At 40.1% G+C, this 12,314-nt stretch overlaps 1 protein-coding gene across 1 annotated transcript in view; it reads left to right on the top strand.

The window, feature by feature from the left end:
• DNAJC6 (DnaJ heat shock protein family (Hsp40) member C6) overlaps positions 1-12,314 on the top strand; it is a 90,679-nt gene that overhangs the window by 708 nt on the left and 77,657 nt on the right. The gene's annotated exons all lie outside the window — the stretch shown is intronic.

Here is a 12,314-nt window from a genome sequence, read left to right as displayed (position 1 = left end):
TTCAGGACATATGGTCGAACTGACCTTAATAGCTAGAAAATTTTGAAAATTATATTTCAGTTCAGAAAAGACTTTATCACTTTCAGTTAAATGTAGTTTGCTTTGACCTTATTAAGACAGATGCAAACAAAACTGCTCTGAGAGGTGAAGGCAGAAACAAATAATCACAGAATGTCAGGTATGTTTCTGAGGCTGTGAATTAAATACCATTTCGAAGGTACATATTTCGTACTGTAGTGTTTCTACGTTCCTCAGGCTTTAAAACATGAAATGTTTTACTTCCTGATATATTCTTGCCCTATATTGCTGTCCATATTTTGGATACTGTGGGAATGAAAAAGGCCTGCAGCACTAGAAAATTGAACCCTGTATTCAGATATTGAATTTGGATTAGGGCCTCCATCTTCTAACATCCTCTAAACTGAGGGTTTTCTCTGAGTCACAGCATCATTCAAGGGGAAAAAAAATCAAGTAATTTAGATGGTACACACAGCATTAAGACAACACAGGCTGTGCTATATTTAGTCAGCTGTGACAGACCCTGCTTGTTTGTAGCCCCAGAAATGTTAACAGCTGATACATGCAGTATTTTTGAGCTCTGTCTTTTAAGGAGGAATCAAATTTTGCCCTTTAGTACTGTTTTTTACTGCATGTCGTTGGTAGTGTAAGCTCAAACATTCAATTGCTGACTGAACGAATTTGTTTCACGTATGGCTTTACCCTGGTGCAGATTAATCCTGGATGTAGCCATATAGCATAGGCCCCAAACCTGTTCTGTTTCCTGCTGTATGTTTTTATTCCCACCCCCACTCCAATCTCTTTGACAGAGTGGTGTATTTTTTTTATAAAAATTTTCTAAAACTGCTTCTACTTGGATGAGCAACATAACAGGAAACGGTTGTCAAAGTCCGTATACTTTGATGGTGGAGAGAGTGTAGCTTTGAAATGCCCTGTAAAGGGGATTTTTGGATCAACATTAAACAAACCAATCCTACACTTTCAGAGGATATAAATAAATGACAGTGCTTTCAATCTAATATCTAATACACACTCAGGATTCTGTATAGGTCACTGTAGGTCTGTTTACATTTCAATTATCAGTGTTAGAGCCTGTGTACTGTAGATAAGGACATAATATCAACATGACTAATGAATAGAGAATCTGGAAAGTGATTACTGATCTTGAGCCAATATGCTTTGGAAGCATTCAGAAATGTATTAACTGATACTAAGGTATTGTGAGAATCTATTCTTCGTTGTGTGTCACACACCTGTTAACGCTAAGGCACAGAGAGGAGAATAAACCTCTATAAACATGCACAATATATTCTATAAACCACAATTGTAACACTACCAGATAAATAGGGTGCCATAATTTCCATTCGCTTTAAAAATCAGATGTAATGAGATACTGATACACCTTGGTATTGATGCATAAGCAGCTGTGTAAAGCCACTTACATGAAAATACCCATAAATATTACTTTATAAACTCTAATTATTTATATTACAATAGCATGTTAAGGCCTCAGCAGACACTGGAGCCTCATTGTGCTAGGCTCTGTACATACTCATAGTGAGACATAGTCCCTGTCCTGAAGAGCTTGCAAACTTCATAGACAAAAAAATACAAAGGGTGGGAGAGGAGATGCACTTCCTGTGTTGTAGTTGGGGCACAGATACACAGAGATTAAGGGAGTTGCATAAGGTCATACAGGAAGGCTGTGGCAAAGTTAGGAATTAGACCCAGATCTCCTGAAACTGGTTTTCAATTAGAAATTGAGGTTTTGGTTAAAATAATGTCTGCAATCCATGGGATTTTTTTTCAATCAAAAAAACAGAATGCCCAGAAATCAAAAAAACTTTTGGCTGAATGTTTTTTTTATTATTATTATTTGAATTTCTGCCAAAAATGTTTTTCTGTGGAAAATTTAGATAATTTTTTTTCTGTTTTAGAAACATTTTGCACAATACATTTTTTTTCCAGACAGCCCTATTCCTGAGTCCCAATCCAATGGCGTAAGCAGACCATCCTGCCCCGTAAGGAACCCTGGAGGTGTGCCAATAATATAGGTAGAAATTATTTTTTAAAATAGAAATTTCATTAACTTTAATTCAGAATGTCCACAGTTACCATTCTTGGAGCTGTGGGAACCTTAAAAATATGTCCCCTACAGTAGGCACCATTAACAACTCATTCACCACTCCACACTGAGTACCACAACATTTTTTCATTTAAATTACTGCAGGGCCTGAGGAGGTGAATGTTAAGATTTTAATGGCAGAGTATTACCCCACTTCTGGGTAAAGTTCATCTGACTCTAGCAACAACAAGCTGCAACAGAGGGAATTCCCTAAGTGATCTTACCCTCTAACTCTAGTCCAGGAGAGTTGTGCTTTGACTCTTGGCCTCCCTGTTAATATGTGTATGTGGCTGTGATTCCTTGAACATGTGCTGGAGATTTAGCAACATCCTGGAGATGAAGGGACACAGAGGTGGGAGGGAACTGTTTGAGGCCAAATATGTTTGTTTAAATGGAAGGTCTGAAAACCTACAGCTGGTCCCTGTTTTGCTATTAGCTAAGACAGGGTCACATGACCTTATCAGAAAAGAGACCCCTCAGATGATGGTAACTAATGTTGCTGAAATTTTAAGGCAAGGTCACTTTTAAAGCATATAATAAATCAGGTAATTTGGTATATAGGGCAGGAGACCATCTTTTTTACACCCTAATCCCATGGGTTTTCTTGTAGTAGAAAAATTAAGCATGTGCATAAATATTTGCATGATTGAGGCCTTAGATTGCAAACTCTATGTTCATGATCATTTAAAGACTGTCTCAGCTAGAGTTGTGCAAACTAGACCCCTCAAAGTTAACTTTCAGGATTGATCTGAGTGATTGTAAATTAAATGTTTCTTATCCCAACTGGTAGCAAAGAACCTGAAGTGTGTTTATCTGGAGAACTGGATTTTCTGAGAGATTCAAGCCTTTTCCTCAGCCCTGTTCTTCACCACTATTAGTCACACTTTCAGGGAGAGGCAAAGTCAAATCCTGTGGCTCAACAAAATTTTTGCTGATTCACTTAACCAGGTGCAGAAGGCAGATGTGACTTCACATCTCTGTGAGAAGCAAATCCCTTCTGCTGGACAAAGCCTGCTTTCATTTAAATGTTCTTGATGATCTTTTTGTTGTACAACATCAAAATACATCTCAGGAATGCAAGCCAAGACACATCACAGGGCAGACTCCAAATCTTTGTAATCCACAAAAGAATCATTTAAACACCAACAGTGAGCTCAGTGGTGAACAAAACAGAGGATGACGTGGGTCCTGATTTTCATTTACACTAAGGTCTCTGTACTCCACTTGCCCAGTGTAGAGGGGCCTCTAAGTGTGCACAAATGACATTTGCACCCATCTGAATGCCCCTTACACTACCACAGGGGGATAAAGGGGCCTCAGAGTACATCTGCACTGCAAATGAAGGTATGATTGCAGTGCAGGTAGGCATACCTGTATTAGCTTTAATCTAGCTAGCACTGGTAACCGTGATAGTGCGAATGAGGCAGAGTGGGCTTCAGAGCGGACTACTGCCTACTCCAATACCAGTTCACTGAGAACTCTGGCTATGTATTTGGATTGCTGACTCATGCTGGGATCCATGGTACTGCAACTTCACTACTATGGTTACCTGTGCTAGCTAGACTAAAACAAGCACAAGTGGGCCTACCTGCCCTACAATTACACCGTAATTTGCAGTGAAGGCATACCCTCTTTGTGACTGTGACTCAGGCCCGGGGTCCCTGCACCAGTGAATTTACAAATCCTGAGGGTTCCTCTTGCGATGCCAAAAGTTGTTCCCATTCCAATGAGCAAAAATGTTTCTTCATTGGATTTGCACGAGTTGTTCTTTCATAGCTACACGCTACTCTGTATTTTGATGGCAACAGATTGGGAGAGGGCACAACCTAAACAGCAGCATGGGCTGTACAGGTGAATAACCACTTTGGAGACAGTGGAGAGATGAGTGACAATTTTGAACCTCCGAATTCCATCCACTAGAGCAGATGCATGGCATGTTTAGGAGTGCTGCAGATTTGGGGTAGGGACTATCTTTGTTCTGCGTTTGTACAGCAGGTTGCACAAGGGGGCCCTGGGCACTGCCTCAGTAAGCACTAGGGATATATAATAATAACAGGATGGGATCCTACAAGGGAGCAGAGAAACTTTCATGAAGAAAACAGTGATAGGGTGAGTTACTACAGATGGCAAATCTTTAAATGTTTGGCTCAGTTACAGTCAACTACAGCTCATGGGCCAGACTTCACTTGTGGACTTGTTCAAGGAAAACTGTCAGTTTAGAAATCATATTGAGGGAAATCTATGGCATTTTCTTACTTGCATTAGCATCTAAGGCCCCACAGTCCTGTAAGCTGATCCCCTCTCAGGAGGACCCAGGCACCTGCACAGAGCCTCACTGAAATCAAGTATCAGGGGGTAGCCGTGTTAGTCTGTATCCACAAAAACAACAAGGAGTCTGGTGGCACCTTAAAGACTAACAGATTTATTTGGGCATAAGCTTTTATGGGTAAAAAATCCCACTTCTTGAGGAAAAAGTGGGTTTTTTACCCACAAAAGCTTATGCCCAAATAAATCTGTTAGTCATTAAGGTGCCACTGGATTCCTCGTTGTTTTACTGAAATCAATGAGGCTTCATGTAGGCACAGGGATCCACCTTCACAAATAATCCCCCAGGATTAGCACCTCAGCCTGTGAAAACAGAACTGTTTACAAAGGAATTTTAAAGTTTTGCTTTGCTCTTTTTACTGGGAATGTAGATTGTTTCCTTTGCATTTCACTCAGGTTGGAAAATGAAAATAGACAAGTTCGTTTTGCTTTGATTTTCCTTTTCTATGGCACTGCAGCAAAGGGGGTTTTGTACACCCTGCAGGGAAACATTTAAAACCAACTAAATGAAAAAAAAAACATTTCACTGAAATAGGGTTTTTTAAAAAGCAATGGAAGCTTTTGACCTTTAGATTTTTCAAAACCTTGATTTCACACAACCTAAACATGGAGCCTAAGTTGATCTGAAGATGCCCCTTCAAATGTGGCCTGCATGCTGGAGGGAGCGTCAGTGGCTCTAAGAACTTGCTCCTTCCGCACCCCTGGGAGTTTAATATGAGGAATATAAACAGCTTCTTCACATGTGTTCCTTCCCTGTATGAAGCAAAAGGGAGAGAGTGGAAAGAGAGATGGAACAACAAGGGGGAGGAAGAAAGTGTCAGAAGAAAGACAAAGTAGAGGAAAAGGAATTTTTACTAAGAAAGATGCAGCCTGGTAGGTGTGTATAGGTACATTTGTAACACAGCTAGTGAATTCATTGCCGTTGCTGGTTACTACTTTTCTTTTTTTTCTAATGCTCCTAGTCATGTTATTGCCTCTTCCCTGCTCCGTGCCTTTCTTTGGAGGTAAAGGAAATGTGCTTCTTGGGACAGTTGCTATTAGACTTTTTGACCCACATTTAATCATTTTTGGCCTACTGGATATTATCAGGTACCATCAATAACATTGGGGACAGTTCTGCAAGGTCAGCTAAGTGAATGAGGCAATGAAGCTGATGAAATGAAGGGGGAAAGAAGGACCCTCTCTTCGCCTCCTCATGTACAGCTTCACATAGTTATTGCAGACTTGTGGTTCAGTGGGTAGGACACCAGATTGGGAGTCAGGAGACCTGGGTTGTGTTATCAGCTCTGCCACTGACCTGCTGTGCAACCTTAGGCAAGTCACTTCAACTCTTTATGCTTCTATTTTCCCTTTGACTCCTTGTCTGTTTTGACTGTAAGTCTTTGGGGGCATGGCATGTCTCTTACTGTGGATTTTATAGTGCCTAGCACTATAAGGCACTGATCTCAGTTGAGGCCTCTCAGTACCACCTCATCATACAAATAATGATAGGCTAGGTGCAATGTGGGTTAATATCAGCCATTGGCAACCGCCAGGGTGGTAGGATATAAAATGTGATGGAATAGTAATCTGATGCAATATGGTGAATGCCATGTTACATTTCTCTAAATTTTCATTAAAACATTTTATACACTGAGTTTTTCTCCTTGATTTCATCATAGCTAGTGGGGAGCAGATGGCTTGATTTCTCTTCACAGGTACTGAGTATTAAAGCTAATGAGAGCTGAAGGTTCCTAACACCTCTGAAAATCAGGTCATGAGGATTTTTGGACACGCAGTTGATTGTGTCAAATGACATTTGAACAAATATGCTCAGGGATCTCAAATATACCCTAAAGGAAATCTATTAGGTTCTTGGTTTTTAAGCTTTTCTTTAAAAAACTTTTTTAAATAAAAAAAAATTGGGTTTTATTTATATTTAAATAATTTTCTCTTAACTGAACCAAAACTCTGTTTCAATTATTTTTGTGCCCTAAACTGAACATTACAGCAGCAGGAATTGCAATTATCCAGTGGTAACTTATTTGCCGTTATTTCTAAAAGGCAGTCTGATGTTTTTAATCTTTATTTTAGCTAGTTGCACTGTTTCATTGAGAATGATCCCATTTTAAAAAGAAATTTAAGCACTGCAAAGTTATACTTCTAAGCAAAAACGGATTCCTAAACTCTTGCGTTGTTGATGTTGCTCTTCTAGGCACAACTGAAAAATCCTATAATGCAACATGCAGCTATAGAGATTACTTATACACAAAATGGCTAATTAATCTTTGTGACTCACTGCTGCACAATATTGAGGCAAATAGCTGAGTAAGTTGAACTCCACATTGACCTGATTCTGCTCCTGTTAAAATCAATGGTAAAACTCCCACTGACTTTAATGGGAACACAATTAGGCCAACGGTGAGTGCTTCTAAAATTCTCACCCTTCACAAATCTAGCTGGTTAGTTAGTGGTGCTTTAAGATATACATTTTTCAGAAGTGTGAACAGGCACAAAGAGGTTAAGTGACGTGGCCAAGAAGTCACAGTGTGTAGAACAAAAATGCCTATTTTCTAATACTAAATCCTGTACTTAGACCAGCGTTCCATACTTCCTCTCCAAAGTTTTAACAAGATTAAAATACAATGACTACAACCCTTCAAAATTCAGACAAGCAAACCCAGTTAATGAGGTTTAATATCAAAACAAGGAAAGAAAGGGTTGGGAAGGAAGACCATAATAATTATGGGGCCAACACTAGTCACACTACAAAACCTTGGATATAAGAATGCTGAGGAATTTTTTTTAGTAGGAAATGAGGAAGGAAGCTATGTCAAGGGGATAGTTCTGCATATGGTAGAGCCTTCCATAGTGAAGATAAGACCTAATGATGGGTACTGTCTGAGGGCAGATAACAATTGGGACAAGGCTCAAGGAGGCCCATAGGGAAAGAGAATTAGAAGAGTTTCAGATTCAGATGAATTGTTTTAAAGATTCTTAGTAGAGCTGGGCCAACTATTCAGCATGTGATTTTTGATTAAACTCGCCTTTTGCTCTTTTCATGACTCATTCTTGTTCAGACGTAGATTTTTACAAACTTGTTCAAAATTATTTGTCAGATAGTTTAGACAAACATTTCTGGCTGTAGATTACTTGTGAACTACTTTCCAAGAAAGGCTTAAGGGAACAACCTCCTAGCGCAAACACCATAAGTCACATGGGAATGGATCTGCTCCCTGACTGACTCACTCTCAAACCCACAAAATACTTTCAGGATGGCTACATGAACACTTCTGGTGCAAGTATTTGAGAGAGTACAATTGCAAATGTGTTTGTGATTCTTTCTTTCGCTGAATATTCTTGCTAACCCAAGATCAGATACAGATATTTGTGTAAAACTAATAAGAAGGGCCTTGAATAGTCACCAAAGTGACTTCATGGCTTAAATGTTTGTAAATATTTTTGAGGTATTTGATCTGCTCCAATAAACATCAACAAGGCTTTGAGATCCCTGTTTGTTTTATACTTTGCTACAGTAGCACTCCTGGTTTCATCTGACATGGGAAAACAAATGTTTAATGCATGAGTCAAATGTCTCAATGTTCAAAGGCAAATCTGAAACATTTCTCACCTCTGCATTTGCCTTTTACTAGAGATGGGTGAAACAGGAACAGCCAATTCAAATAGTTTTGAATTTCAGGGAGAGGGGAACAAGGATTCAGATCACCAGATCCTACCTAGCCCTTATAATTTGGTACTAGATTGGATCCAAAAAGGACCTATTTTCCAGTGACAATTTCCAAAAGTTAAAATTTTCCATGCATCTGATGAAGTAAGTTTTAGCCCACGAAAGCTTATGCCCAAATAAATTTGCTAGTCTCTAAAGTGCCACAAGGACTCCTCATTGTTTTTCCTGAAAACACTATTCACGTACTAAGCCTGGGAGTAATGTGTCTGCATAAATATTATTGGCCAATGTATAGCATCTCACCAGTGCCTAATGAAGCCTCTGAACTCTACATGAAGGAGGGGCGCATCAGCCCTGTTTTACAGATGAGGAAACTGAGGTACAGAGAAGTTAACTGAGTCATCCAGTGTCACACACATACTCTGTGTCAGAATCAGGAACAGAGTCCAGATGGACTGACTCCTTCTCCTATACCTTAACCATGAGACTCCGCTTCTTCATATTATGTATGACTACATATAGTTTCTACCACAAGAGTGTGTTAAGTGTCCATTCAGATAGGATGGTGCCTGAATCCATATTTTATCAGTTAGCTGCATGTCTACTGGAGCATAAGTTAGTGTCGCAATCTCTTGGCAAGACAGAGACCCCTCCCCCCCCCCGCACAAAGTTCCTGTTTACCTCAATGAAAGTTCACTGAAGGTGTGGACTGGACATAAGAATTCTAGGTAAGGCTCCTAGGAGATCATATATTTTGGAGACCTCTGCAGCTGATCTAGAAGGCTATATGCTCTCCAGAATCCATCTGTGTCTGACTAGTTTTGAAGAAAAGTTATCAAAGGCCAGCTCGTGACAGACTGCTAAAAATGCAGGCAGCGGCTGGAGCTTATGCTAGAGCTCCCACTGGTGGACCGGCACTGGTGGTAATGTAATGGTTACGATAGATTTGAATATAAAAGTAGACAATACTTACTGGTGAGAAGGGAACTGATGACAGAGGCCCATACAGTGTTAGAATGCGGAAACAAGGACTCTGTACAGCCATAATTCAGATCAGAATGTACTTGGTTTTGATGGTTTGGCTATGACCTGTAACATAACTTTAACACACACACAATCTGTGTTTAATGTAACAATACACTCTTTTTTAATGGTACAGTAAAGGTCATTTGGTAGAAATTACATTTTATGTAAAGCAGTTTGTTGTGGAAACACCTTATGGACCTCAGTGGTGATACACACTTCTACTGAAAATGTCTTCAAAATATACTTTGCAAACCCTTTCTAGAGTCAGCTACTGCATAGCAATCCCTGATTTCTTTCCCAGATACAAATCAGAGAGTGAGAGAGAAATGCTCTCTCTGGGCAAATAGAGCATAAGGGTGAAGTGCAGACTGAAATTAACTAGAAACAACTCTTCAAGTGAGAGGACTTTCAGAAATAATTTGTGCAGAGGTAAGGCTAGTTTAATAGAAAAAAATCTAGGGCATATATGAGAAGGCGAACAAGGGTGACAAGAAGGGAACTAAGGAGAAGGAAAGCAAAGACTAATAAAGGAGAAGCATGAAAACAGGAACAAGTGGAAAACTATCACTTTTGTGGAGAGGAACATTCCAAATGGTACTATAATAGGCAATCCTATTGTATTTCTTACAAGGGATGAACCAATAGAGCTAAAGCTCCTTTACACTGATTTTATTACTGGCATTTGATTGTTATATCAATATTCCATGTGTATGGACAAAGGGATATAAACTGGCCATCAACATGTTTAGACTTGAAGTTAGATGTAGGTTTCTAACCATCAGAGGAGTGAAGTTCTGGAGCAGCCTCCCAAGGGGAGCAGTGGGGGCAAAACCCTAACTGGTTTCAAAATAGAGCTTGATAAATTTATGCGGGGGATGATATGATCAGACTAGCTACATGCCATTGTAGGCAATCTGCGACTGCTAGCAGTACATATCTACAATGGCTGGTAATGGGACACTAGATGGGGAGGGCTCTACACTACAGTAGAGTCACTACAGTGAATTCTTTTCCAGGTGTCTGGCTGCTGGGTCTTGCCCACATGCTCAACGTCTAACTGATCACCATATTTGGGGTCGGGATGGATTTTTCTCCTGGGTTAGACTGGCAGAGACCCTGGGTTTTTTTTCGCCTTCCTCTGCATCATGGGGCACGGGTCACTTGTAGGTTACACTAGTGTAAATGGTGGATTCTCTGTAACTTGAAGTCTTTCAACCGCAATTTGAGGATTTCAGTAACTCAGCCAGAGATTTGGGGTCTGACAGGAGTGGGTGAGGTTCTGTGGCCTGCAATATGCAGGAGGTCATACTAGATGATCATGATGGTCCCTTCTGATCTTAAAGTTTGAGTCTGAGTATAATTGTAATTTAATTTATAAGCTTGTGTTCTCAGTCTATACATGTTGTTCTGATACAGTCTACCATTCCGGTATTTCCATGGTTTGATGACAATTTTATTACCCATAAAATGCCATAAATGGGCATAGCTCCTTGTACCCCAGAACTCATAATCTAAGGCCTTGGCCATGTAATCAGATCTTTGTGGGAGGAGCCCTCTACAGCCCACTGAAGTCAAGAGAACTCAGCGTAGGCCTAGGGTCTGCCCCCATTAAACGGTTTGCAGGATCAGGGCCTGAATTTAGACAGAGAGTAAAATTTTCTAACACGCCTAACTGACTTTGGAGCCTAAGCCCCATTTTCAAGCGTGAGTTGTCCATGCAACTTAGGCACTTTTGAAAATGTTTCCAATAGTACAATGGATAAGGGTGACATGAATGTGGGTTAGGTAGAGCTGGCCAGGAATTTTCCAGTGAAACATTTGTTGGAAAATGCCAATTCATATAAACCAACAGTTTGATTTCAACAATCTTCTGCCCAACACAGGCAGCTTTCTACTAGAAACCTGCCTAGTTTCCTCCCAGCTCACCTGGTAGGTTGCTGGTGAGCTTGGACTGCCAGAGTCTGCAGCTTCTGGGAGCTGCAGACTGTTTTAGGGCTAGGGCTTCCAGCTTCCTGCTATACATCTAAGAGCCTGGGAGTCCTAGCACAAGCCATCAAATAATAATTCAAATAGAGGCACATCTTACTACTACTGCAAAGGGCTACATAATATGCAGGTCATCATGGAGCTCAAGTCCCATGCAGCACCGGTACATCTCTGATATGGGTGCATATAAAATATATATACTATTCAAGCATTCAGATAGGGTCTCGAGAAATGGAACTCATGTGCATGAGTGGAACTAATATGTCCAGATGGGAGGTTTTAATTTTATTTTTAAATAAAAAGATAAAATAGTATTTTTCTAGTGTTCCAGGGGCATCCAACTGTTTGTATAACAATGAAGTTATCTACAGTGCTAAATTATAACTGAAGAAGAAAACTAAGTCATGCTTTTTTATATTTTTTTTAAAAGGGTGTAAAAAAATGGTTGCTTCAGTAATGACCGCTGCTAGAGACTAAAGTGTTTTTGAAATAGTCTGAAAGAGAATGTAAACCCAGTCTTGGATTCTAATTCTGTAAGGTATCAAGAACTGGCAGCCAGTGTCTCAGCAGATTGGACCTTTAACATGTAAATGATGCAGTGCAGATACCAAAGAGATGAATGTAGTATTAGAGTAAAAAGGTTAGATTACGTAGATTATGAATGCTAGAAAGGATTCTGCTAGCTTTCCAAAATTTATGAGTCTTAACTACGCTACATTCTTGCAGTCTAACTACACTAAACATCAAAATAACACAATGGGAATTGAAGGAATACAATTCCTCACTATCGAATATGTACTAGCTACTATGCTATAGATTCTAAGTACCTTAAACATTTAACAAGAGGAAAGCTATCTTTGTGACTCTCCTCTTATATTTATTAAACTAATTATTTTCACTAAGGGGAATTCTCTTCCTTGGAGGATGGCACAGATATTACATGTTTAAAACCACTAGACCAGGGGTGGCCAACCTGAGCCTGAGAAGGAGCCAGAATTTACCAATGTACATTGCCAAAGAGCCACAGTCATACGTCAGCAGCCTCCCCATCAGCTCCCTGCCCCTAGTGCCTCCCACCCGCTGGCAGCCCCACTGATCAGCACCTCCCTCTCCCTCCCCATGCCTCCTGCCCACCATAATCAGCTGTTTCACAGCATGCAGGAGGCT

This window comes from Lepidochelys kempii, chromosome 8 (assembly GCF_965140265.1).
Source record: "Lepidochelys kempii isolate rLepKem1 chromosome 8, rLepKem1.hap2, whole genome shotgun sequence".
NCBI classification, from domain to species: domain Eukaryota; kingdom Metazoa; phylum Chordata; order Testudines; family Cheloniidae; genus Lepidochelys; species Lepidochelys kempii.
This window is presented reverse-complemented; position numbering and strand designations above follow the sequence as displayed.